We start from the raw sequence: 26,574 nt of genomic DNA on the forward strand, positions 1-26,574 counted from the left end.
TTTCTCCAAAGTTCTAGAAGAAAACGTCTCCAAAGTTTTCATGTGATTGTCTAAACAACAACAAAACTTTCCCCTTTGGTTTCCCTTGCTGCATTTCTCTGAAAGGTAAATGTAAAGTATACAATGAACCAGTGTTTTGATAAAAGTTGCTGAAATATTTTCACAATTTCTTCCCTTTCAATTAATACAAAAGATTTCTTATAAATAAATAGGTTATTTTAGTCAGTGCTGATAAGAAAGCCTCTCAATCATTAATTGGAAATGATAAATTATACTTAGATGCTCTAATTTTAGCAAGTTGTTTTGCTAAACTTTTTTTTTAGCTTATTTACTACTCTTCATATGACCTTCATTCTTATTTTTTACTGTACTGTTATTGAAATGGAAATATCTTTTGACACCATTGGCCCAGTCCGTATCTTACATTTGGTAATGTTGTCTTGCAGAAAGATTTCCCACATGCAGCTTTCTTTCTCACAACTATCCCTTTAATTTTTTTAAATACTGCTAAGGTGTGACTGAAAAATTTTCCTGCATATATTATTAAAATTGCTTTTGATGACAAACATACTATACTTCAAACTTCAGACAAATTAAATCCATTTTTTCTCACAATTGTAAAGAACTTATGAAATTTTATGAAAATGACTGAGATAATTCTTACAAAATTGGTTCTAGGACAATGCCCTCCATATTCAATTGATTCCTAAGCCTTACTGCTTTCTCATAAAATCAGGTGTTTTGCTATTTTATTTTCCCTTCCAGCTTTTACTATCATCAAGCAGACACTACTTTTTCTTGTCCCCTCTAGACTCTCTCTACTCCCCAAACATCGATCCATAAATGCCAGAGATATAATCTGACATGAAAATATTATCATGGTAAAATTTCTTCAATACTTCCCCATTATCTACAGAATAAAAAATTGAACTCTTTTCACAATACAGTATTGGCTTTGTAACATGGCTCCTGTATACCTGTTCATGCTTGCCTGTTGAATGGACTCCACAAGTACTTACTAAGCGAATACAAGAATGAATGGGGTGGGCAATGGTGGCTCAGTGGCATAGATCTCACCTCCCATGCCAGAGACCTGGGCTCATTTCCCAGCACCTGCCCATGCAAAAAGAAAAAAAAAAATTACTAAGAATGAATGAAGTAGGGTTTGGCAAGATAAAATTACTCAAAAGTATACCAGAAGGCCTTACATTTTACCACAAAGTGCTTATAGAAATGACTATAGGGGAGGATCATGCCTATGGGGTCAGTGTCTCCCCAAGAATAATGTCATATTTGGGGGTTGCATTACAGAGAAGGACACAGTGCTAGATAAATCCTAGACCACATGAGAAAAGCAAAACTATGATAACTATAAACTGATATAATTAATAAATTACAACATTATGCTTTAAGTCAGTATACATGTTCTAGACATATTTTTCATTTGATGTACTAGAAAGCAAATAAAACTATGGAATAATAAATTTGACTGTAATGAATTTTACTGAACCTTCTAAAATGAATATAAGACTTTCTATAATAGAAAACACATAACAGCAGTATCATTAAAATTAAAATTCTGTAATTGTATATTTGAAGCGAACTTGAAAGCAAAATCAAGAATTAAAAAAAACATTCAACATTAAATATCGTTTTTGTTTTCCTACAATAATTTTGTTTGGAATCAGTGTGGAGTAAGACTAGACATCTTGAAAAGTGTCCAAATTTGCATATATACCTGTTGGGGGTGGATAATAGGAAACATATTTGAAAGCAATTTGGCAAAGTATTTTCAGATTTTCCAAATTGTTCATAGTGTTTGACCTTGTATTTATAATTCTGGGAACTGATCCTAAGAAAGAAATCAGGGATTTTTAAAAAAAACTTCATGAACATTCCTGTTTATCAAAGCATTCTTTAAAATTGGAAAATCAATAGAAGGTCAATCAAGAAAATAGGATACATATATTCAATGAAATATTTTACTGCCATTAAAAATAATATTCCTGAAGAATTTGCAAAAACATGGTAAAATATTAATGTTATAATAGTGAAAAAGATATCAAACTGTGCTTATAGTAAAATCTCACTCAAAATATTAAAATTTGCTGAACAAAACTGCAAGAAAATTCAAGATATTATTGATGACTTTCTGAATTGAAAACTTGCTTTACTCTTTTGCTTATTTTTCATTTTCAGTTTATATATACTATTTTTTATAACTGGAAGTTTGACTTTCAAAACTATGCCATTGGTTTTAGCATTTCTCAGAGCTCTAGAGGCATAACGATGGTTATTGTTGCTTATAGAAATGATTCTTCCACTGAAAATGATTTTTTTGAGGTAAGATCTTGCCATCTTCCCATTTCATTAGTATATTCCAAGATACAATAGCAATTGCTTGTATTGATAGCCCTGATTTTGTAGAGGGCACTTCACTTCATGAGAATAATACTGATCTTTAGCCTAAGTAACACTAAGCCATTAAGAACTTTTAAAATGAGACTATAAAACATCTTGGTGAATTGCTAAAATGGTACTTGAAGAAAGGAAAATTGGAGACTATCTATAGTGTTTATTTCCTACACTTATCTTTCTTCTGATTCTGATCTGATTCTGATAATAATGATTTAAAGGTCATGTTTATACCTGTACGGCAATAACACTGCCTTCTCTGAGTAGGTCAGTGACACAGTGTATGACAGCTGTCAGTTCTTTCCTGTTTTATTTATTGTACTCCTCAATCCTGATCACCCTTTGGATGGGCTTTATTTGTATGGCACAATCATGGGCTCTTATTCTAATTCCTTGCTTTCGTTTTCACACTTAGTTTCTAGTGGCATAGTCCTTATTTCATTTCAGAATATTTAACTCTATCCTCTGAGAATAAATTGATATTTGCTCTTCCAGCAGTCCCACTGAAGTGACTTGAGTAAATGACTTTGTAAAAAAGGCCCCATAATTTTCTGAATCATTTTGAGTTATTTATAAGTGGGGCATCTTCCTTTAATCTGGAAGCACTGAGTCACAGACAGATGTTAACCCTGTCCCCAGGGGTACCAGTCATTTTGAGTGCCCAGCCTAGGAAGCACATAATTCAAATTACTATTTGAGCCCCTTTTGATTTATAGAAAAGACAGAACAATGAAGAGAAATACTCAAATGCCAGTTCCTTCCATGCTCCTCCTTTGCTTTCACCCTATTTGCTTTTCCAAGCCTACTGCAATGTCTTCATGTTGGTGAAACAAAACACGCAAAACTCTACCGAACTACCAGCTTTGTTACTAGTAATTTGAATTAGGATGTTTTAAAATCATTTTGGCATGATGTCTAGCACTTATAGAGATAAGATTTGGAACTGAAACAAGATGTCAATTAACGCTTCTTGGAATGTGCTGGATATCTCCTATGTGATGTGCTCAGCACATTCCCGTTTTATCTTTCTCTTCTCTGATACCACTGACCTGTCATTGGTTAACACCCAAACAAGAAGAAAGGTTAAAATGTGCAATGTTTTGGGATTCTCTGAAGATAAGCAATCTACAAAAGTACTACCTGAAGTAGTACTTTTTCTGAAAAACAAGACAAAACATTTTCTCAGGTACTAATATGAGGCTTGAACTGACTTACGGAGGGGTAAGCCTTGCAAGGATGCCAAGAATGCAAAAATTTTAAGGGGAATTTTAGTGGAGGAAAGAAATGATAACTGCCAGATGAGCTCTTGGAAAATCAGGGATAGAGTAGTTTGTTTAGAGAAAAGTTTTATTTGCTAGAAACAATTCTTAAATTTCAAAACAAACTTTTCCAATGAGCCTGACTCATGATGAATATAGCTCATCAGTAATGACATGATTTTTACTATTAAAAACCAGTAAATTATAATCCAATGTAAGCATAAAATTTTTGAAGCCGTATGAGAGTTATTTGTATATTGACCATTTTGCAGTCTCATAAATGTAAAAGAAAAGCATAAGAAAAATGCATTTAAGTTCTTTTTGTGCAGTCATGGAGTGTGTACTACAGAATATGTGGAGATATCATAGCATTAAGGCAGAAAACCATAGCTTTCTAAGCTATGAAATGGCGATAATAGTCCTTATCTCAGAACTGTTAATGAATTAAGTGTAATCTTATGTTTTTAAGTAGTATGTCACGGCAATGAGATGTCGGGATTGGAATGAGACATTTAAAGATGGCTGCCTATTGGGTAGTTGCTTTTCACTCCATTGGGGGAAGCATGCACATGAATGACAATCAAGGATCTGGAAAATGATCATAAGGATCAAGTCATACTGGCTATTGTGACATGATATGCCATGAAGAATACTAAGAAAAATATTGCAAAGGTAGGAGAGAAAGTTGATGAGTTGAAGGGTTTATGGTGCTGAGAGAGCTGAGAGGACCAAGTGTGATCTAATAAAAGAGACAAATTGCCTACAATACCAGATAGACATTAGTATTTCGATCTTGACTTTAAAAAGGCATGAGCGATAATGAGCAGAGCTAATTATATAAGTTGATGGAGGATGTGGCCTCTTCTATGATGTGAGTTTGGGGAATACAAAACACAGCTCCTTGCTTCAAATTTTTCATGTACTTGCCCTCAGGAGTCATAATTCAATCTGTCGCAAAGAAGTGTGATGGGCTTTCAAATTTCACGTTCACATTTCTTTGCTCCTAGAATATACTAAACAAATATCCTAGAGTGAAGAATGAATAAGCGTTTTAAGTTGGGTCCTCCCAGAAGCAGGCTCTGAAGCAAGGTTCCAAATGCAAGAAGTTTATTTGGAAGGTGATTTCAGGAAGTCTGAATAGAAGAGTGGGGAAGTGAGAACAGAAAAGGGGAAGGAATCCAAAAAAGTATGCCACTGGGCCTCAATTCCATCGGGAATCTCTGAAAGATGATGCAGAGCTCCCATTTTTTATTGGGTGAGGGCTAACCTAATAAGGATCTTAACTCCTTATCACCTCACTCCTGAACGTGCTCCCATGGAGGAGAAAGGCCTCAGGCAGTGAAGCAGAGGTATTTTTCATAAGAAATTGTAATCTTTACAAGAATGGTCAACACCGAGGGGCCATGAATACGGCACTGACAGAATCTGTGACACCAAGTGAGTGAGTGTGTGTGTGTGTGTGTGTGTGTGTGTGTGTGTGTGTGAATGAATTACAGCTATCTTCCTTTGGATCTGTAGGTCATTTGGTCTTCAGATGTCTAATGGTGAAATATCAATGCCTAAGTAACCATCAAGCCATATCAATGAACATTATATTTATCATCTTATTTGACTTCTGGTAGAAAAGATTTTTACAGGCAAAAAAATATTGGTAAGGGAAAATATTTCACTGATGAAGTATGTATAAAAAGAGTGATAGAGAGTTCTTAAGATAAATTTGTGACTTAGCAGTATCCCTAGGGCAGGCCCTTTCTAATAAAAATTCTGATAGTAAGTTATCTTACGTGGTAGTATATGTATAATTGAATCCTGGAGAAACTGTGAAACATGAAACCCTTCTGTATTAGCTAGGGTTCTCCAGAGAAATAGAATCAGCAGAAGATATACGTAAATATAAAATTTATAAAATTGTCTCATGTAATCATGGGAATATAGAGTCCAAGGTCTGGGGCAGGTCACAAGCTGGCAACTTCGATGAAGGGTCTGGGCAAAACTCCACAGGACAGGCTTGCTGGCTAAAGCAGGAAGAGTGACTGTCTCTTCTGAATCCTTAAAAGCCTTCTGGTGATTAGATTAAGCATCACTCATTGCAGAAGACACTCCCCTTAGCTGATTACAAATGCAATCAGCTGTGGATGCAACCAACGTGATCATGATTTAAGTCCATGAAATGTCCTCACAGCAACAGATAGGCCTGTGCTTGCCTGACCAGATAAGTGGGCACTACCACCTGGCCAAATTGACTGCATGGACCTGACCATGACACCGTTCCTTCCTTTTTCCCTTCCCTTTTCCCTTCCCTCTCTCACTTCCTCCCTTCCTTTTTTCCTTCAATAGATATAGAGTACAAAATAGTCCCTGCCATCTTCCTGCAGGATTTGATCTAATAATTCAAGTGACAGTGACACAAAATAGACATTTCCAAGTTAGGGAATTTTTGTTTGCTGTTTCTCTAATTTCTGTACTCTGAAAAGTCTATAGGATTTTGAACACTCAACCGAATTCTATACTTGTTTGACCTTACTAGGTCAGAGTTGGGCCCAGTATACTCACCCAAAGGGATTAGCTGCTAAGTATATTTCATTTACTTGACTGTGAATTTTAGTGTCCACACTAATATTTTCCTCCAAAATTTAATAATAGTTATTTTTAATCAGGACTGCATCCTTACAAGGATTACATCCTTAATTCCCAGTTCAAACTCCAAGGAATTATCAGATTGGACTAAGCATTTTACTGTCACCTGCTTATTCACTGTTTCTGTTTGTTAATGCAAAATACAGAACATATCCTGCTCTCAAGCTTGGACACTTTAAATTTTATCAACTGGCTATTGAGAAAAAAAAAACTGAGATTTAAAAAATTCCTGAATCACTTAAATAATGTTTAAACATATTCTAATTATGAACAGTCTCAGGAAAAGTTATTCTAGATATTCTTCTATATTATTCTGGGAGTCAGTTCTATAGGTTAGGTCAAATGTTAGTTACATTTTTCACTTGAGCTTTTCTTTTCTTTTGGTGCTTGCAAATAAAGACAGTATTTACTAATTGCCCAAATAACATTAAAATAGAATTTTCTCAAGGATTTAAAACTTTTTCCTTTTAACCACTTCATTCACTGAGATCTGAATCTAATGTATAATCACTACCTTTTTTTACTTTAGATATTTTTCATTTAAATGGAAATTTATATTTTCCTTTGTTTTTTGTTAAAACAAATGGTCATAATTTCACAATTTGAATTCTACATTGGAGAAAAATTATTTTCTCAATCTTTTAATAGGTGTATTAAAATGACAATTTCTTATTAGACATAAACCTTTGTTGTATCAACTAATAGATAAAATTTATGGATTATCTTTATGCAGAGCTTCTAAAAATAAGCAGCTTGTAGCAGTTTTCTTAAAGAACTCTGCTATAACAACATAAAGAAATATTATTTCAATGTATAATTAGGACAAATTACTAAAACTTCAGATCTTCATACTTTCCTTAACATATAACTATTTAATCCATAAAAATAATATCTGAGTATTTGAAAATAATTGTTACTTACAAAATAACTGACAAACATGATATAAAACTGTAGAAAAATGTTATTCAAAAAAGACATTTTGGAATTAGAGTCATTAATTAGATGAGAAAAAATTTAATTAACATTTAAAAATTTTCCATTCTTTATATTTTAAAAGTTTTTTGAGAAACAAACACATACACCTGATTCAAAATTTAAACTGTTCAGAAAAGGCACACAATGAAAAAATCTATTTCTCCCATACCTGATACTTTGTTCCAAAGCTTACTACCTAAAAGCAACGAATGAGATTAATTTTGCATGCATCTTCTAGAATATCTCTATGCCTTTACAATAATATAAGCATATTTCATGTTTTATGTATAAATGACCATTTGTCTTTATATATCCTTGCATTAGCATATTATTCACAATTCTGTGACTTTAATTCACTAACATTTTTAGAGAGTATTTCACAGCAATATCATAATTGTAAATCACTTTTAGAAATAATGATACAGTATTAAGTGTATATAATATATTTAATCTATCCATAGCCAATTGTCAGGCATTAAGCTATTTTCAGGCTTTTGTAGCAATGGCCATTTGTAGCAATGGACATTTTTTTTTTCCGAAACAAATGTCTTCATAGCCAGTAGGATACCTACAGGATACGCTGTGGGATATCCCATAGGTTATATTACTAAATATAAAGTTACTGTTTTTGATTTTTTAAAAATATTGATTAATTTTAACAGTTATTGACTAATTGCCCTTCATATTATTTTCTTAATATTTTAAGTTGGAAAGCAATTTAAATTTTATTATGTTGGCTTTCTCAGAGACTTAGCATCTCTACCACTCACTTGTCACTTAGCATGGGTGACTTTGAATTTATCTATTTTGTTTTTTTAAAATAGATTTAAAAATCTTTGAAGACATTTAGAATATATTCTACTTTTTGGTATTCCTAACAGTAAGTAGTGAGACATGTCTTGGGACAATTCCCGTTTAAAAACTTTCTAACTGGTAACTTAAAATGTTTTATATTTCTGCTTAATCATCAAAAGTAAATGGGGCGGTGCGACAGTGGCTCAGTGGCAGAATTTTCGCCTGCCATGCCAGAGACCCGGGTTCCATTCCCGGTACCTGCCCATGCCAAAGGGAAAAAAAAAAAAGTAAATGGATAATATCTCAATTTTGTTTTAATGTCTATTTAATCCTCTTATTAGGAAGCTATTACAAAACCTTGCATTTGAACAAAAAAGGAAAAATGCATAATAGCACAAAGAATAACATGTGTTTTATATATCATGTATATATATATACACATGTACTTTTATATTATTATTTATTAACTGTATTTTTGAAGACTTTTTAAATAGCAGTGATTTAAAAATTTTTTATTTATCTTTTTTTTTTGAAATCTATGTCTGCTCCCCCCACCCCAATGCCCATGCCCCAGGTACTTTGTATTGTATCATCATGTTTTATTTTCTCCAAAGAACTTAACATTATGTGAAATTACATTATATGGTTACCTGATAAATGTGTCCCACAACCAAGATATAATTTTGGTAAGAGCAGGGATCTTATTTGCTTTTGTCTTCATCAGACCCCTGGGAAGTCAATAAATACTTATTGAATGAATATTAGTTTAAACAGTGTTTCTTCCCTAGATTTATCTACTTGCCTCTTTAGATTGTGTTATCCTTCCCTCCAATATAAACATTTTTTAGAAAATCCATCCTGTTGGAATTATGTTGTACTTTGATTACAAATAGATGAACTGGTGGGTAAATAATGGGTACTATAAAATGAACCCAAAAGGGTAAATGCAGTTTCGTTTGTATTAACAAATAGCTCTTTTATGCAACTGATTTACCTAAGACGGCTAGGTTACTGCAATAAGCTAAAATATTTTAAATCATTTTCAAGAAAATCAAGTCTCTCCATGTGTAGGTTCAGGCTGTACCCTTTTGTTCTTAGACTCTGAAGATTGGGCTAAGGGGTTCATATTATTTAGGAACGACATTTTGTGTCACCCCAAGCCATGTGGCCTCAGGGTGTCGTGCGATCATGCGGGCTCAGTAAAGTGAAATCATTCTAAATAACACCTTTGAACTGCTCTGGAAAGTTAGCTTTTCACAAGAACTTAGCTACTGAAGAAGCAGTTGGCTCAGTAACAACAGATCTATCAGCCATTGCACAGATTAAGTTCCTTTAAAAATTTTTTGCTGGTTTTAAAAACTCCCGTTTTACATTTTAAAAAAATTATTAACATAGGTAAAAACAGGAGTGAGAGTAGACAAGCTGTGGGAACAATATGGTTAGAAGAATCATTTAGTTATAATGGGGGCCATGCCGGATGTGGGTAATATGTAGAAAAGAATCATGAATGCAATACACAGAATTGAGGAAATTACTTTTTGATAGAGATGTGTCAGAATTGGCTCTGTGATACACTGGCAGTTTAAAAGTGTTTCCTGAAGAGAAGACCGTCAGATTCTGCCCAAAAGTCAGTATCTTTATAATGACCTAGACTCAATGCTAGTTTCTATTCTGCCCACAGAGACCCTATAAAATATGAATGAATTAACACTCAACAAAAGCACCAAAAGCAATTACAAATACTGCTCAGAGACTTTCCGAAAGCATTCACTCATTCATTCAGCAAGTATTTATTGACTTCCAGGGGGTCTGATGAAGACAAAGGCAAATAAGATCCCTACTCTTATCAAAATTATATCTCGGTTGGGACATATTAATGGACATATTAATCAGGTAACCATATATAACCATAATGTAATTTCACATAATGTTAAGTTCTTTGGAGAAAATAAAACATGATGATACAATATAAAGTTCCTGGGGTGTGGGCATTGGGGTGGGGGGAGCAGGTGGGGTGCCCAACATTAGTCAGGGAAGATAGCCAACATGAGGCATTTGTACTAACACCTGAGTGGTGAGAGGAGTCAACCACGTGAAGTTTGGAAGAAAGGTATATTCCATACAGAGAAACCACTCGTACAAAGTCCTTGAGATGGGAAAGAGTATGACACACTTAATGAGAATAAAGCAAGCCATGCAGTGAGGACAGGAGGGGAGGGCAGTGTGGTGGAAGATGAGGTTGGAAGTACGGGGAACTTGGCCTACCTATGGCCTTATAAGTCACAGCAGAGATTGGCATTTGTTCTAAGTACAACAGGAAACCATTGGAGGGATATAAGCAGAAGGGTGATCACTTTTTTCGACTGAATAAAGATTAAATTGCATGTGGGCGGGCATGGAAGTAGGGAGACCAATTAGAGTTCAATGTTGTAATCTAGGTGTTTGACAGTGGTGGCAGTATTAGGGTGCTAATAGAGGAGACACTGCAAAGTCACTCGATCTTAATACATTTTGAGATCAGGGGCTCCTTGCTGAGAATATAGATAGTGTGAATGGGAATCAAGGATCACTCCTAGGAGTTTGCCTTGAGCAGCTGGCGAGATAGCACATTTGCTGAGTGGAAAAGATTGGGAAGTTCAATTTATAGGGGAAGAAATCAAAGATTCTATTTTGAATGTAAGTTTAATGTGTATAATAGGTGTCCAAGTGGACCTTGACTACAAATCTCTAATCTCAGCAAACTCAAACGCTCTTACTGCTGTCATGCATAATTCTGGATAGAGGAGAAAAACAGAAATAATATATACTCTTTCATTTATTCAACGAATCTTAGACATCTTTGCCATGAATATTTATGCAAGGCACTGATCTAGGCAATGTGGACAAGGCAACAAATATGATAGAGTTCTAGTTTATATGAAATCTTTTCCCTTAACGGGCCTAGTTTCAAGAGAGTGGGTGAAGAATGGATGACTCATTTCCGCTCTTTACCAGCTAGTACAAGGCTGGCAGTCAGTTTGGTCTTTGTTGCATCACAGTTTTCTGGTATTCAGCAGAAACATTCAGAAGTAGTCTCAGTAGCCTGAATACACACCATCACCTGCCAAAGTCCATTGGCAATGAATATAAAATGAGTAGTATTTAATATATATTTCCTCTCATTTATTTGTCTCATTCTTTCATTTCTTCTACTTTTTATTACTTTGTAAGGTAACAAAATGAAATGAATGTCTTCAAGTTTGTGATGATTAATAGAAATGGTTAGATACTGATAATTCAGTTTAAGTCTGCCAAAGAATCACCAAAATATCTCTGAGTAATTGGTTATTGCAGCTTTCTTGGAATGTCATTAGCAGTAAATCTAGGTTTCTGAATTTAAGAAATTACTCATGCTTTTCAATACTGATATGAAAGATTTTGATACAAGTTTATTAATGAAAGAATGTTTCTTGGTTCTTCTTTATAAAACTCCAAGCCAAAGAGAGAAGTAGAGATGAAAATAACTACTTCTCATTTATACTTGAATAATTCTGATCCTGATTAAACTTTAGGCAACTTTTGGACTGCAAAATACAGAGTTTGTTTCCCAGTGCCTGCCCACGGAAAAAAAAAGAAAACAGTCAGGCTGATCGCTCAGCTTCCCTTAATATTCTGCACCCCCACCCCCCCCACACTTCCTTAAAACTGGTTCTTCCAGTTTCCAGTTGAATAATGAATTCATCAGGGTGAGTTGTGCCAAGCAGAGATTATTGTATGATCTAGTCATTGTCTAGTTTCCTGTCTGGTGATGCCATGTATCATGGTGGTTAATAGCACTGAGTTTAGTCATTTAGATTAGGATTTTAATTCTGGCATTGCCATTTATTGGCTGGATAACCTAAGGCAAGACACTTATACTCTCTGAGCCTTAATTTCCTCATCTGTGTTTATGTGTGAAATGTAAATGAGCCAATACAGGTAAAGCACCTGGCACACCTGTCACAGAGCAAGCATTTTTTCCATACCCCCAACAAATATTTGAGTACCTGGCAGGCCTTCCCAGGCACTGTTCTAGGCTCTGGGTTAAAATAGGAACAATGGGACAAAGTTCTTGCCTTTATGGACAAGGCAAGACATTATTCAGGCACTCCAAACCCTCCATTTCTTATCCTTTCCTTTCCTATATAGCAGTCCAGGGAACATTATATTGCAAAATAGTTATGTAGGCAAAAAATGGTTTTTATGCCCTCCCTTTGTGTATGTTGCAGCCAGAATCTGCATTACCCATGCCAAGCTCCATGCATTCACCACCAAGGCTGTCTTCCCAGGCAGGAACCCCTTCTGGGTGTTTCCCTGCACTGCTCCCACCTTACCCAGCCATACACATGAGCTTACCCTTCCCTCTTATTCCTTCCTTTCTCAGGCACAAAAGGAAAATGATAAAGAGTTTCTAATAACTGGTACAGATCAAATACATTGACCCCATCAAGGTTTTTTTTTTTTTTATCTTAGTTTTCCAAAAACAAATTTCTAGAAGTAGAATGTTCAATTTGTAGAATATAAGTGAGACAAATTAAAAAAGAAAAGATTAAACAAAACCTGAAGAATATAAGTGAGAGAATAGAGGGCTATGGAGAAGCTACTATGTCTATGTTTACCAAGTACCATATGTATATTTTGTTTATTGAATATAGGTTATAAAATGACTTTCATCCTATCTTCCCCTAGTGTCCCCCTTCTTTTCCATTTTCCTACCTTTCTCCCATGTTCATGTCATTCACCTTACACGCAAAAAAAAATCCTAATGCCAACTTAAGCACCATGTCCTCCAGTCTTCCCAGCATTGTCCTTCAATTATGTGCATCCATCAACTTCATTAGGACATATGGAAATGTGCAGGGGATGAAATCCATGGGGGCCGATGAGACATAAAGCTACTTTAGAGTCTTTCAGAGGCCAAGCAAAGCCTAAGTTGTCTCCTTTTTTTTTCTTTTGTAGGCTTAAAAAATATTGTAAAAATGCCCAAACAAGCTTTTTTAGTATCACTTAATAAAAGAATAGTTTTAATCCATAAATTACAATGCAATATAGTGGTTCTGTTTATTAGGTTATTTGGAGTTTTATTAAAAACTGAATTTGTGATACATTATAGGTATCTACTAATGGGCTGTTCAAGTTTCATGGTGAACAAGAACTTAGCTGTGTACTAGAAACTGCATGTATAAAGTAGTTTGGAGAGATTATTAGACATTTAATTTCGAGGTGTTATTGAGGAAGGTCCAGGCTGAACGTTTCTTCTGGTCCCCAGAAATAAGTCTTGGATGTGGACAATGGTGTCAGGTGTAGAGAAAATCAGTAACCAAAATATCAGATGAAAAATGAGGAAGACTGTAGCAGGATGAGAAGGTACAAGTGTAGAATTCGAGAAAGGGCTGAGATAGTTTTGGGGAATGGTCTGGTACTAGTTTGGGACCTGGGTACAGAGGTGACTACTTTGGGGTTTCACAGATTTGGGGAGGCAGAGAACCAAGAGACCTAAAAGACGGTCTCCTGGCAGAAAGTTTTGATTTCCTAATGGTGGAGGAAAGATAGCAAGGGAGCATCCTGGTAAGGGAAGAGATTAATATCTTTGGTGGGCATACTTTGGAGCATCTCTGACCACTAGTAAATGCTCTCCCCAAGTAACTAGTGATCCCCTTTATAGAAAGCTAGTCTTTAAAGAGAAGGAAGAGAACAGAGAAGTTGTGCAGAAAGAAGCAGAAACTAGAATCCTGAGAGACGAAAGGAATTGTCTTAGCTCCAGTAAACTTCCCAGTTAGCAATATTCTGTGCATATTGCCTCACACTGATACTAAGAGAGAACAACATCCTGACTCCATGAAATTCATGGAATGATTCAAGGAAGCTTCATTTCTGCAACCCTCTCAGAGTCTGCGCTATGCATCTTTTCCTTCGCCTCATTTCAATTTATATCCTTTCCCTGTAAAAAACCACATTTTTTTAGTCAAATAGCTTTCGGTGAGTTCTGTGAGTCCTTCTAGTGAATTATTGAAACTGAAGCTGATTTTGGGACAACCCCCCCCCCCTCCTAAACTTGGTGTCATAAGTGATCTTGCAGAAGACTGTGTGTCCTGTAAAATGATAGTTGGTTCTAAACTTTGCAGTTTGGCTAATTCCAGGTTCTACCCAAAGATTTAAGGCCAAAACCTGAATTTGTTACATAGTTCTTACGTCATATCCCATTGGCCCAAACTTGGTTACTGGACCATAACTAGCTGTGAAGGAGGCTGGGTGATGTATTTTCTAGCTTTGTGGCTACATACCCAGCTAAATGACTCAGTTTCCTATTCTAAAATAAAGAAGGCAGGGAGGGGGCGGGGAGGCAATTACCTCATGGTTCCAGGGATCCATTAGGAGAATGTAAAGAGAGAGCAGAAGCCTAGCTAGAATACCTTCTAAAAAATTAATAAGATTTCTTCTTCCTCTTCTGGCAGTATTGTCTGTGTTTTGGGATTTATTAATTTACTTGCTTATAATTGTAATTCACCCATTTATTTTATTTGTTTTATGTGGTTGAATACTTTACATTTCCAATTCACTAAAAGGCAATCAAATATTCAAATTAAATATCATTTTCTTTTTCTATGACCATTAATAGTTTTATTGGGTATTGGAAGGATGTCAAAACTTTGTTTTAAAAATGGGCAGTTACTGCTGATCTATCCCTCTGGATGCACTTGCTAAGAAAGTATGTTTTACTCTGATAAGCCTCTGGGGATCAGAAATTGCTATTTTAAAGCAGAAAGAATGCCAGTTAGTGACTGCAGGTGGAAATAATGTGGACTGTGTGAAAACAAATTTTTTACAGTTTGATTCTTCAAATATGGTTGCGTGATAACTCTGTAGGGGGTCGTGGTAGGGCAGGGACCTATCAAGGACAACAAAAACAACCAGAAAAACCAAAGTGTAGGCAGGACACAGGAACCCAGAGGTGAGAAAACTGGAGATAGTCATTCTTCTATAAATAGCATGTCAAATGATATCTTAATAGTACATAAAAAAAATAGCCTTATTCTCTAAATATGCAAAACCCTATATTTTGACACATTTATTTTTTACTAGATTGGGCTTAGTAATCAGGAGCAGAAGAATCAAAGTGCTCTGCTATGACCCCTGACTTCAGGAGATCACTGCCCCACCCCAGTGTGGCAGGTCATGGGATCCTCTGTACCCTGCAATCAGACATGACTTGTTTTCAGTATGACTCAGACAAGAAAGCTTACATATGAGGTCATATGGCCAAGCTTCCTGGAGGAGACAGGAATGAGTGGGAATGCTGGGGGAAAGGAGAGGGGAACCACGTTAGATACACTGGGTCATTTATTTCTCACAACAAACCTGAACATGACTTTTTTTTTTATCTATACACATACATGTATATATATGTATGTATTTCTTTACCATTTGAGAGTGAAGCTATCATGCCCCTTAGACCCTAAATATGTCAGCACAGACACAGCTCCTTTTATTACAGTTCATCTTATTGTGCTTTCTAGATATTTCAAATTTTACAAATTGAAGACTTGTGGCATGTCTGTGTCATGCAAGCCTATTGGCACCAGTTTTCCAGCAGCATGTGTTCACTTCATATTTCTGTGTCACATTTTGGTAATTCTTGTAATATTTCAAACTTTTTCATTGTTATTATATCTGTTATGGTGATGTATGATTTTTGATGCTACTGTTGTAATTGTTTTGGGGCACCGTAATTCATGCCCAAATAAGGCAACAAACTTAATGGATAAAATGTGTGGGTTCTGACTGCTTCACTGACCAGTCATTCCCGTGTCTCCCTCCCCCTCCTCGGGCCTCCTTGTTCCCCGAGACACAACAACATTGAAATTAGTCTAACTAATAACCCTACAATGACCTTTAAGTGTTCAAATGAAGGGAAGAATCACACGTCTCTCATTTTAAATCAAAAGCTAGAAATGATTAAGCTTAGTGAAGAAGGCATGGTGAAAGCTGTGAAAGGCCAAAAGTTAGGCCTCTTGCACCAAGCAGTTTGCCAAGTTGTAAATGCAAAGGAAAAGTTCTTGAAGAAATTAAAAGTGCTACCCCAATGAACACAAGAATGATAAGAAAGCAAGACAGACTTATTGTTGATATGGAGAAAGTTTTAGTGGTCTGGATAGAAGATCAAAGCAGCCACAACATTCCCATAAGCTAATCTATAACAAAATTCTAACACTTCTCAATTCTATGAAGGCTGAGCGAGATGAGGAAGCTGTAGAAGAAAAGCTGGAAGCTAGCAGAGGTTGGTTCATAATGTTTAAGTTTTGAAAGGAGCCATTTCCAGGACATAAAAGTACAAAGTGAAGCAGCAAGTGCTGATGTACAAACAGCAGCAAGTTATCCAGAAGATTTAGCTGAGATAATTGATGACTAAATAACCGATTTTCAATGTAGACAAAACAGCCTTCAATTGGAGGAAGATCCCATCATCTAGAGAGGAGAAACCAATGCTTGGCTGCAAAGCTTCAAACGACTGACCCTCTTGTCAGGGGCTAATGCAACTGGTGACTATAAGTTGAGGCCAGTGCTCATTTTCCATTCTGAAAATCCTATGGCCCTTAAGAATTATGCTACGTCTTATCTTCTGTGCTCTATAAATGGAACAGCAAAGCCTGGATGACAGCATATCTGTTTACAACATGGTTCACTGAATAATTTAAGCCCACTGTTGAGACCTGTTGCTTAGGAAAAAAGATTCCTTTCAAAATATTACTGCTCATTGACAATGTACCTGGTGACCCAGGAGCTCTGACAGAAATGTGTAAGATTAATGTTGTTTTCATGCCTGCAAACACTTACATCTATTCTGCAGTCCATAGATCAAAGAGTCATTCCAACTTTCAAGTCTTATTTAAGAAATACTTTTCATAAGGCTAAAGCTGCTATAGATGGTGATTCCTCTGATGGATCTTGGCAAAGTAAATTGAAAACTTTCTGGAAAAGATTCACCAGTCTAGAAAACATTAAGAACATTTGGAGCACGTGGGTGGTTTGGTGGTAGAATGCTTGCCTTCCATGCGGGAGACCCAGGTTCGATTCTCGGACCATGCACCCAGAAAAAAAAAAAGAGCATTTGAGATTCATGGGAGGAGGTCAAATATGAATGTGAACAGGAATTTGGGGGTAGTTGATTCCAAACCTCATGGATAACTTTTTGAGGACTTCAACATTTCAGAGGACAAGGTAACTGCAGATGTGGTAGAAATAGCATGAGAATTAGAAGTGGAGCTTGAAGATGTGATTGAATTGCTACAATCTCATGATAAAACCTGAACAGCTTCTTATGGATGACCAAAGAAATGGTTTCTTAAGATGGAATATACTTCTGGTAAAGATGCTGTGAACATTGTTGAAATGACAACAAAGGGTTTAAAATATTCCATAAACTTAGTTGATAAAGCAGCAGCAGGGTTGGAGAGGACTGACCCCTATTCTGAAAGAAATTCTACTGTGGGTAAAATGCCTTCAAATGGCATTGCATGCTATGGAGAAATTTTTCATGAAAGGAAGAGTCAATTGATGTAGCAAACTTAATTGTTGTCTTATTTTAAGAAATTGCTCCAGCCACCCTAACTTTCAGCAACCATCACCCTTACCAATCAGTAGCCATCAACATCAAGACCAGACCCTCCACTAGTAAAAAGATTACACTTGCTGAAGGCTCAGAAAATGATTGGCATTTTTTTAGCAATGGGGTAATTTTTAACTGGAATATGTGCTTTGCTTTTTTTTAGGCATAATGCTCTTGTATACTTAATAGACTACAGTATAGTACAAACATACCTTCTGTGACCTGTCCTCACCTCAATTCGTGGTGACATTTCACTTGGGTGTGGAACATTAGCTGCGGTTTAAGCTGGCCCATTCATATGTTTAACCTTTCATTTCTGTCTCAGCCTTGTCTCAGGTCTACCGAGCCTGGCTTTCATACTCTTTTCATAAATTGCTGTGCTCAAGTTTACCCAGCAATACTAAGAGTCATACACTGGTTTCAGGTTTAACACAACGTGAAAATGATGCACGGAGTCAGAAGAGAAAGAGCTTCGGGGACTTAAGGTGAGGAATCAGGGTGGACGTGAATTCTAGGCAAAGCCTCTGAGAATGAGGCGGGGCCAAAGCTGAGCACCACCTCTATGACGTCATGGAGTAGAAGCCTCTGAACATGTCTGGTGACCCACGGAAAGCAGGGCTGGGTGAGGAGGAAGTATTTGGCAAAATGTGTCCAACTGCCCTAGGTCTGAACCCTTGTTCTGGTGTCCGGATACCTGTGTGTATTTCCTGCTTCCAATTTTGGATAACTCCCAGGATGACAGTTTTTGAACTTCCTTGTCGACAGGCTTTCAGGGTCTCCTTGAGCATAATTACCTTTTTTTAAATAAACAACCTCAAGTCTGCTTTGTGAAGCAAAGCCTGTACCCATCTCTCGCTTATAAAGTATTTAGTGTTGATCCTGCATACCTTTGGGCTTCTTTTTTGTTCTATCCTAAGTAAGAGCCACATGGGTGAAAAGGATGGAGAAGAAGACTTTCTTTTGGGAGAAAAGTCAAAGATAATGTAATGCTAACCCTTTAAAGAGTTTGGAGTATTGTTGGATGAAGTAAGATCAACCCTGAGTAGATGGAAATACTAGTGGTCAATGAGAGGGATGGGTAAGGGATATGGTAGTATAAGTTCTTTTTACTTTTTATTTCTTTTTCTGTAGTGATGCAAATGTTCTAAAAATGATCATGGTGATGAATATACTACTATGTGATGATATTGTGAGACATTGATTGTACACCATATATGGAACGTTTGTATGTTAAGAATGCTGGTGTTTGTATGTTGTTTTGTCAGTAAAAATATTTTAAAAAATAAGGAAGAAAAATCTACAATTGTATAGGACACAAAAATACATGGTATGGAACATGAATTGCATCAGAGCAGTTAATATATTTTATTTACATTGTGATTTAATCATTAAATTCTGTCCTTTTTAAAGGTACTACACTGAATATTTTAGAGTACGATATTCTTCTTTAGTCACAGAAGAGCACTTATATGGCACTGTCTGGAAGAGGAATTTTTCCAAATATTCAACACATGGACCCAAAAAGCCACTTGCATATTTATTTTTCACATTGCATTTGCTGATGAAAGTTATATCTAGAGATAAAAAATATTTGGCAGATTCATAAGAATCCTTTTACACTAAAGATTAGATCATATCCTTTAAGCATAATGTCATGCTCACTATGTGTGGAGATGTGGGATCAGAAAATATCTTTCTTGGGAAAACAATGACACCTGGGAAGCTTCTGTCAACTTCCAATAAAAGCACTGCAAAAAAACTGCAGATCAGATGCTATGCAAATGTGTTTCTATTTAGCGTACACCATCAAGTTCTCTGTACCCTGTTATTTTGATACATATTGGAGAATTATTTTGTAATTCATCTTGGGATATTTTCTTTCTACTTGAATCCTTTTATAGAAAGTGAGTTATCTGAACACTTTTTGCAATTATGGGTTATTTAAATAACAGAAATTCAGCTCCTGCAATTCCCTGGTCATGTTGCTGACCTCCTCTCAATCCCTTGTGTACCTTATTTATACGTCACTGATTTTCAGCTATGTTGACCCTCTTGCTGCTTATTTATTTGACTGTGAACTCTTACAAGAACAGGTCTGTGCCCCTTCTACTCATTTCCTATCTAATGACTTGCCTGAAGTTGGTGCTCAAGGGATCAGATTGTGACCTTACTCTTCCTCATCTTTCATTGTCAGCAATTTGAGGTCAGAAGTCAGTATCTTATTCACAGCCCCCATACCTATTACAGTCCTTAGTCTTAGGGCTCAGTAAATGATCACTGCATAAATCAGTGGGAGTTGTATTCAAATTCTACATTTTATTCAATATACCTGATTTCTAAGAGAGGAGCTGTGTTCAGACAAAAGTCACAGGAATCACATGGAATAGTTCCATTGGTTTCCTAACTCCACCTGCGTTTGTTACATAATTCTGCTAACAAGTCATAAAACTCAAAAGAAAGATTTGGGATAGGTACAAAATCTATATGGAGGCACAGAGGCAGATTTTAAAGAGTAATTTATATTCTATACTGTTTTCACAATCATGTTTGTGAGACAAGTATGGCATAAACAAATTCTCTTATATTGTCAACTACAATCATCAGTTAATTTGAAGTCTTGTTACTCTTGGTATTCTAGCCTGATGGAAGTTATTTAAAGGTAATCTTTTGGGGATGTTATAGGATCTATGTCAAGTGGATTGAAATTGCCAAGTGCTACACAGTTGAATTTACAGATGAATGTGAAAATTATGTCAATGGGCGATCACTGATGGCTTTTTAGAAATTATAGTTCAAATAATCACATATGGTAGGAAATGGTAGAAAAGGCTGCCAAAAAAAAGGGGCAAGAATAAAAATAAACAAAACTTTGATAATGTAGAAGAAGGTATTTGAAATAAATAAAGCAATGTAAATTAAGCTTTAGTTCCGTGAAGTAGCTCGAGTCAACCAAATCCCCTTCAAGTATCTTGTCAACTTATTACATACATCACATAAACCTGCCCTGATTTTTCGGCAATTGGTTTTTCAGTTCTGGGTAAGAGGTAGAATCAGTAGTCATTGATTCTACCTCTTACAGTCTAGTCATCTTTGTTGAAGTTAGGGGGCTAAAGCATCTGAGCCCCTTTTACATACTCCGGTGGTTATTTTTTCAAAAACCAAGAAAAGCTTCTAGAAAATGAGTAACACAAGCAAGGCTGGTATATAAAGCAACTAAGTTTGGTATAAAAGGAAAAGGAATTTTTGGAAACACAGATGCATAACAAGAAGACAGCATAACAAATCATCCTAAGGTTCCAAAGGGAAATTATTTTACTTAGTTGTTCCTAAATTAGCTAAAATTAGTTTCAGATTTTTTGGGAGAGTGGGTGTTTGAGTTTACTTTTAACTGCCATAGGTTCTTGTTTAAATCATTACCCCATGAAGAACTAGATTTTTAAAGTTTCATTTGAATTTCAGCAAAAGGGTATCTATATTCTTGAACATAGTTATAGTAACATTAAATGTAAAGAGGAGGTAAATAATATTCCAGAATAGGTGTGGTGTCATTCTAGTGGTGCGAATTGATGGCATATTCATACCGTATCAGTGACTAGCTCACCTGACAGCTTCGTCTAGAGAACTGCAGTGGAGTAAAAGAGTGGGGAAAATTTTGGTTCTTTCCCATGTCAGTGTTGGCATTTCACAATACTTAAATTTTAACCTGTAATCATTTTGTGAAATGTTGCTTTTATCTTACGCTTATGTTTTTCCAGTTAAAAAAAAAGTGTTATTTTGTGTATCTCTGCTGCCTCATAACGATGAATTAATTCTGTACCTTATGCAAACTCTCTACTTACCCAGAAGACCAGGCAGCATTGAGGCTTGGAGTCTATCTTGAGAGACTCTGATTCAGTCAGGTAGGGGCAGGACTAAGAAAACCATTTCTTTACAAGCTTCTCAGGTGGTTCTCATATCCAGTTCAGGTTGCAAATCCGCAAGCGCGTTCTTCTCTTCCAACATCTCTGTTACTTCTTCTGTGTGTCTCCTGCAGGAGGCATAATCATCTTTTCTTTAACATTGAGTAACCTCAACAATGACTCAATGTATGTCCTCTTCACTATACACGTATATTTTAAGCTAGACATCAACGTGTTAAAATAGAGCATCAGTTCTCTTTAGAGATCGTACTAACCCCAGAATTAAAATTCCAAGTGGGGTAGTTGACTCAGCCCCAAAGGTCAGTCCACTCCCCAGGTCCAGTATGGAGAACAGTGGTGAGTCAGCTCCGATCACAGCCATGTCCTTCCGGAAGCCACAGTTGATGGATACTTGCAGTATCCCATGATGACAGAAACTGTCCAGGCTAGAGCTCCACACTTAGGCTTTCTAGTTATTCATTCCTCTGTTTCGCAATCAAATGTTTAAGGCTGAAACATTACTGGTCCTGAAGGCTTCTAGGCTGGTCAGTATTTGTGCCAGAAATAGTCTTCTCTCGAGAACCTACAGGCCTTGGTGATAAACCCATCACTTCAGCTAAACGACCTCTTTCCTCACGGTGCGTCCATGCCCTTTCTATCTAGCACAGTAGTTCTCAAACTTGAGATAGAAAAATCACCTGGAGGACTTTGTAAAATACAAGCTGTTGAGCCCCCCCGCCCCCCGCCAGTTTCTTACTCAATAGTTTTGGGTGGGACTCAAGTATTTGCCTCTCCAACATGTTCTCGGGTGATACTTATTCAGCTGGTGTGAGGACCACACTTTGTGAAACATCAGGCTAGTAAAGCTTTGCCAGGTCTACTTGGTTTCACCTGAAAACCTTAAGGATCAGGGATTGGGATCTTGATTACTTCTAGGAATCCTTATGCAACATCACTCCAAGTCAAAACAGGTTGTTGGGGCCATGTCCGCAACAGTGGGGCCTACCCACCTTTCACTTGAAAACTAAAAAGCACCCGAGAATAATTGCTTCACGAATAAATAAAGTCTGACTTTCTCTTTCCATATGCACAAAGAAGTTATGGAAGTAGATTTTCCTGTTTGGTTTTGTTTCTTTTTTCTCCTTCTTTTAAAGTTATATTTTACCAGCAGCCACTTAATACTAAAATGCTGGATGACAGAATACAGATGCAAAAAAAGAAAAAGTAAATCTTGATAATCTGACAGTCAGTACAATTCTGTGTAATTCGACAAATTGAACTGAGTTGCTAGTAGACAATAAGTTACTTAATATTACCTCTTCTGCTTTGCGTTTGCATTTTATGCTACATTTCAATATGTTGAAATACAGCATTGGTTCTCAACTTCACCATTCATATGGATCACAGTGATGTCTTTGTTAAAAATAGTGTCCTGAGCTTCACTCCTAAGGGTTTTGATTCAGCAGACAGGGTAACCTGAGGAGTCTTCATGTTCAATAAGAACATTTGGTGATTCCACTGCTGCTGATATGACGACTACCATATGAGAAACTCTGAACTAACGGAATGAGTAATATGAGAATGCCTGGGCAAGTGGGTAGAGATTGGAGAAGTAGGATGTGGGTGATTGCTGATTTTGGCTGGTCTATAATAAACTAATATAAACATGACCCATTCTGAGTCAATTGAGCGAATTAAGCTACTTCAAATGGTCTCCCTGCTCCCCTCTACTTCTGAGGTACTTCTTTTCTCTTCAAAATCCCAATTCTTAATTGATAATAAAAGCAAAACATATTATTTAAAAGAAAATGCCAAAGAAAACCGAGAGTACATGACTGGTTTAGAGTGCTGTGAGGAGCGGTAGGAAGAATGTAAAATTGAGCATCTGGAGACCTGAGTGAAAACTTAAGTTGTGTTTTCATCCTGCTGCTGGTTATCTATGGTACTGCAGTAAATTCAAGAACTAAGTTTCCCATTTTGTATAAAGAAGGCATTCAATTGAATGATCTTTAATGTTCCATCCCGTTCCAATATTTTATGATTGAGCCAATAGATGTTATTGAAAACCCAAGGAGTGGTAATAGATAGGTCCTAATATTTTTAATCCTTTCCCACATCAGCGAAAGACCAATGATGATTAGTACGAACAGTAAATATTGGGATCTCCTAAGGGGCACCTCCTATAAACAGCACTCCTCTTCCCCACAGGATTCTAAACCTGTTGAGAAATAAGATAAATGATAGAAACAGGAGGGTAAATACCACCTTGATGATGGATCGAGGGCAGGTTGGAGACACCCACCAATGATGACGACGCTGAACAGAAAAGGGTTCCTTACCGGGAGGGCCTGCCCAGGTAAGATTTAGGGCAGCGAAGAGCACCATGTCTTTCCTCTCTGAGCCTGCTGTGGTCACACTTGCTCCTTGGGGCTGAGTGAGAACAGTTATTCTTTCCAAATTTACTAGTTAGAGCAGTTTTTCCCTAGCAGCAGTCAGTAGAACATGGAAAGAGGCTAGTAAGACCTGTAGACTAGAAAGAGCCCTCGGTGGTGGGGAGATGTGTGGTGTCTCCTACTTCCCTCACCAGCCCGTGAATTCAAGGAGATTTGCAAAGGTGACCCACCTTCCTGGGTCACACAGCTGGGGAGGGCAGAGCGGGAACTAGCTCCCAGTTCTGAGTGACTCCAGAATCAGCCCTCCTAATCCCTCTGCCAAAGCCTAACTGTAGAGATAGAACCTTGTGATGAGTGTGTGTGAATCCTCATACTGATGCAGAGGGAAGCTAAGACCAGGTTAAAAGCCTGAACTTCACAGCTGTGATAATCATCATCACAGCAGCCATTTCCTTTGGCCACATATGCATTTAATTTTAAGGAAAGAAATATATCCCCTGCTTTTCTGATTCCTGACCCCATTCCATCCTGCTGGACCTGCAAATGCTTCCGATTTACTTGGTGTTTTCCTGCCCTCAAAGAGCTGTAGTGGTCTTTCTTTTTTTCACAAATACAAGACTGTTATAATATTTTATTAAAATTCAGAGTTACTGCTGAGCAACACAAAAACATTGTTTTTCAGCATCCAAACTTAGTCTTCTTCTAGTTAAAATATAGTCTATATTCTTTAGAGTTTTGGGAGAACTACTTCCCTTTAAATCTCTCCAGAAATTTTGAATTTGGAAATTATATGGAAAAGTAGCTTATGAAAGTAAAATTCATATTCACAACTAAAAAAATAAAAATGCTAGTAACAGATGCCTCTGCTTGCAGTAACAGATTTATCCTAATTCTGGATACAATGAACTTCTTTTGTTTTCTTAGATAAATTTATTTTTGGCCAGATTTGGTGGAATATTTCTTTCCTATGAGTTAACAAAATAACTTCAGCTTTTATTTTAATTATGTGAAATGATGGAAATGGAATTCTTCATCACTTTTTCTTTATGTGTTATTTCTATATAATATTTTCCAGTGTCTGGCATAAGGTTGGCATACTGACCCAATCATTTGGTTATTCTTTTACTAATCCTTGCTTGGTTCTTTGAAAAATACAATGTTTTTATATTTATATCACCAAACACTTTAAGAGTTTCACGTTTTAGGATATTCAGAGATTATTATGGTAAGCATTACTGTTAGATTAATTAACCTACTAATCATACATGGATAATAGGAGATGCTAAACAATTTTTGCATGTGTGATAAGCTGTTAAGAATGAGATAAATGAGGAAAAGGTGTAAATATATAGAAAACACTGGCTCTTTGATATATTCACACATCTTGCATGTTCTCATTAAAGTGAGCTTTGGTGTAAGTTTCCAGAGAAATCTTAGAAATAGCTGACATTTTCTTTCCTATTGTATGTGCTGTGCAAATTTGTTTCCACATTAAATTAGACAGTTTAAAAGGGCAATATTTTATGTTTGGGCCTTAGCAAGTACTGGATTATCATGTGTACCATTTTCCCCCTGTTACTTCTAATCACTTCCTTTTGTTGATTAGTCAGTTTAAACTTTAAAAAAAAAAATTATTCCAGAATTTTACCCAAAGGTTTATTTTTCAAATATTTCTATATCTTTTTTCTCAGTTATGTACCATTTTCCCAGATGCCATTTCAGCTCTAAATTTTAATAATGAGAAGTTACTGAATAAAGTCAGTTCATTGTTTAAACCTGCTCACTTAGTATTCTAAAATATATTTTTCTGGTTGTTGGCAGCTGTTAAAGAAATGGATTCATTTTGACGACTTTAAGTACATGAATTGAATTCACTTGTTCATCCACTTGACTAGTATTATTTAGCACCTATTTTGTGCAAGACATAGTTGCAGCTGTCATTGGCGCCACAATGATGTGGTAATTAACCACTAACGTCTATGAAATCCGGGACCATGTCTGCAACCAGGCCGTAGTTGGCATCTCAATACTTGCCATGAAGTGTGGCATATAATGGGTACTTATCAACTGCTTCCTGAACAAATGAATATCTGATATACCTTATATTTTATTTATCATTTAGTGTTCTCTAAATTTAAAAATAATTTCCCCCTTTGTTATTTGCCATTTGTTTTGTGTTCCCCACACATTTTTAAAGAGAAAATTTTATCCATAATTATTAATTGATTTAACTAAATGTTGGTTCATAAGTAAAAGTGAATGAAAAATTGAGTTAATAGTGAATAAAATATATACCTCCTAGACTCATTAACAAACTAATGGCAACATTATCTGTTTCAATAGACCAATTGGAAACAACTCAATTTTCTCATTAATAGCTTACTTTTCTTTTAATCACACCATTTTTATATAAAGAACAATGAAGTATTGGGACCATGGCACAGAGATTATCTGTGGTGCTCAGAGTTGGGAGAAAATGAAGCTTGGCTCAGCAGCCAAATTGGCAACTTGGAGGTGGGTGGAAATTTTTCCACATTTATATGGAAGCAGAGATGTGGTAGTGGAGCAGGAGTTAC

At 36.3% G+C, this 26,574-nt stretch overlaps 2 long non-coding RNA genes across 3 annotated transcripts in view; one reads left to right on the forward strand and one right to left on the reverse strand.

Annotated features, from left to right (window-relative positions):
- LOC143665354 (uncharacterized) lies at nt 1-18,236 on the reverse strand. Of its 2 annotated transcripts, none has more exons than XR_013166901.1 (3): nt 17,939-18,236; nt 978-1,113; nt 1-98 (listed from the first exon to the last, which is right to left on the reverse strand). It is a non-coding gene; the product is annotated as an uncharacterized LOC143665354 (long non-coding RNA). The 2 variants fall into 2 exon arrangements; XR_013166902.1 differs by having other exon boundaries at nt 17,919-18,236.
- Nucleotides 17,934-26,574, forward strand: part of LOC143665355 (uncharacterized) — a 22,061-nt gene continuing 13,420 nt past the window's right edge. The window contains exon 1 of the long non-coding RNA XR_013166904.1: nt 17,934-18,370. This is a non-coding gene — a long non-coding RNA (uncharacterized LOC143665355). The remainder of the gene's footprint in view (nt 18,371-26,574) is intronic.

The sequence above is a fragment of the Tamandua tetradactyla genome, chromosome 21, assembly GCF_023851605.1.
Source record: "Tamandua tetradactyla isolate mTamTet1 chromosome 21, mTamTet1.pri, whole genome shotgun sequence".
NCBI lineage: Eukaryota > Metazoa > Chordata > Mammalia > Pilosa > Myrmecophagidae > Tamandua > Tamandua tetradactyla.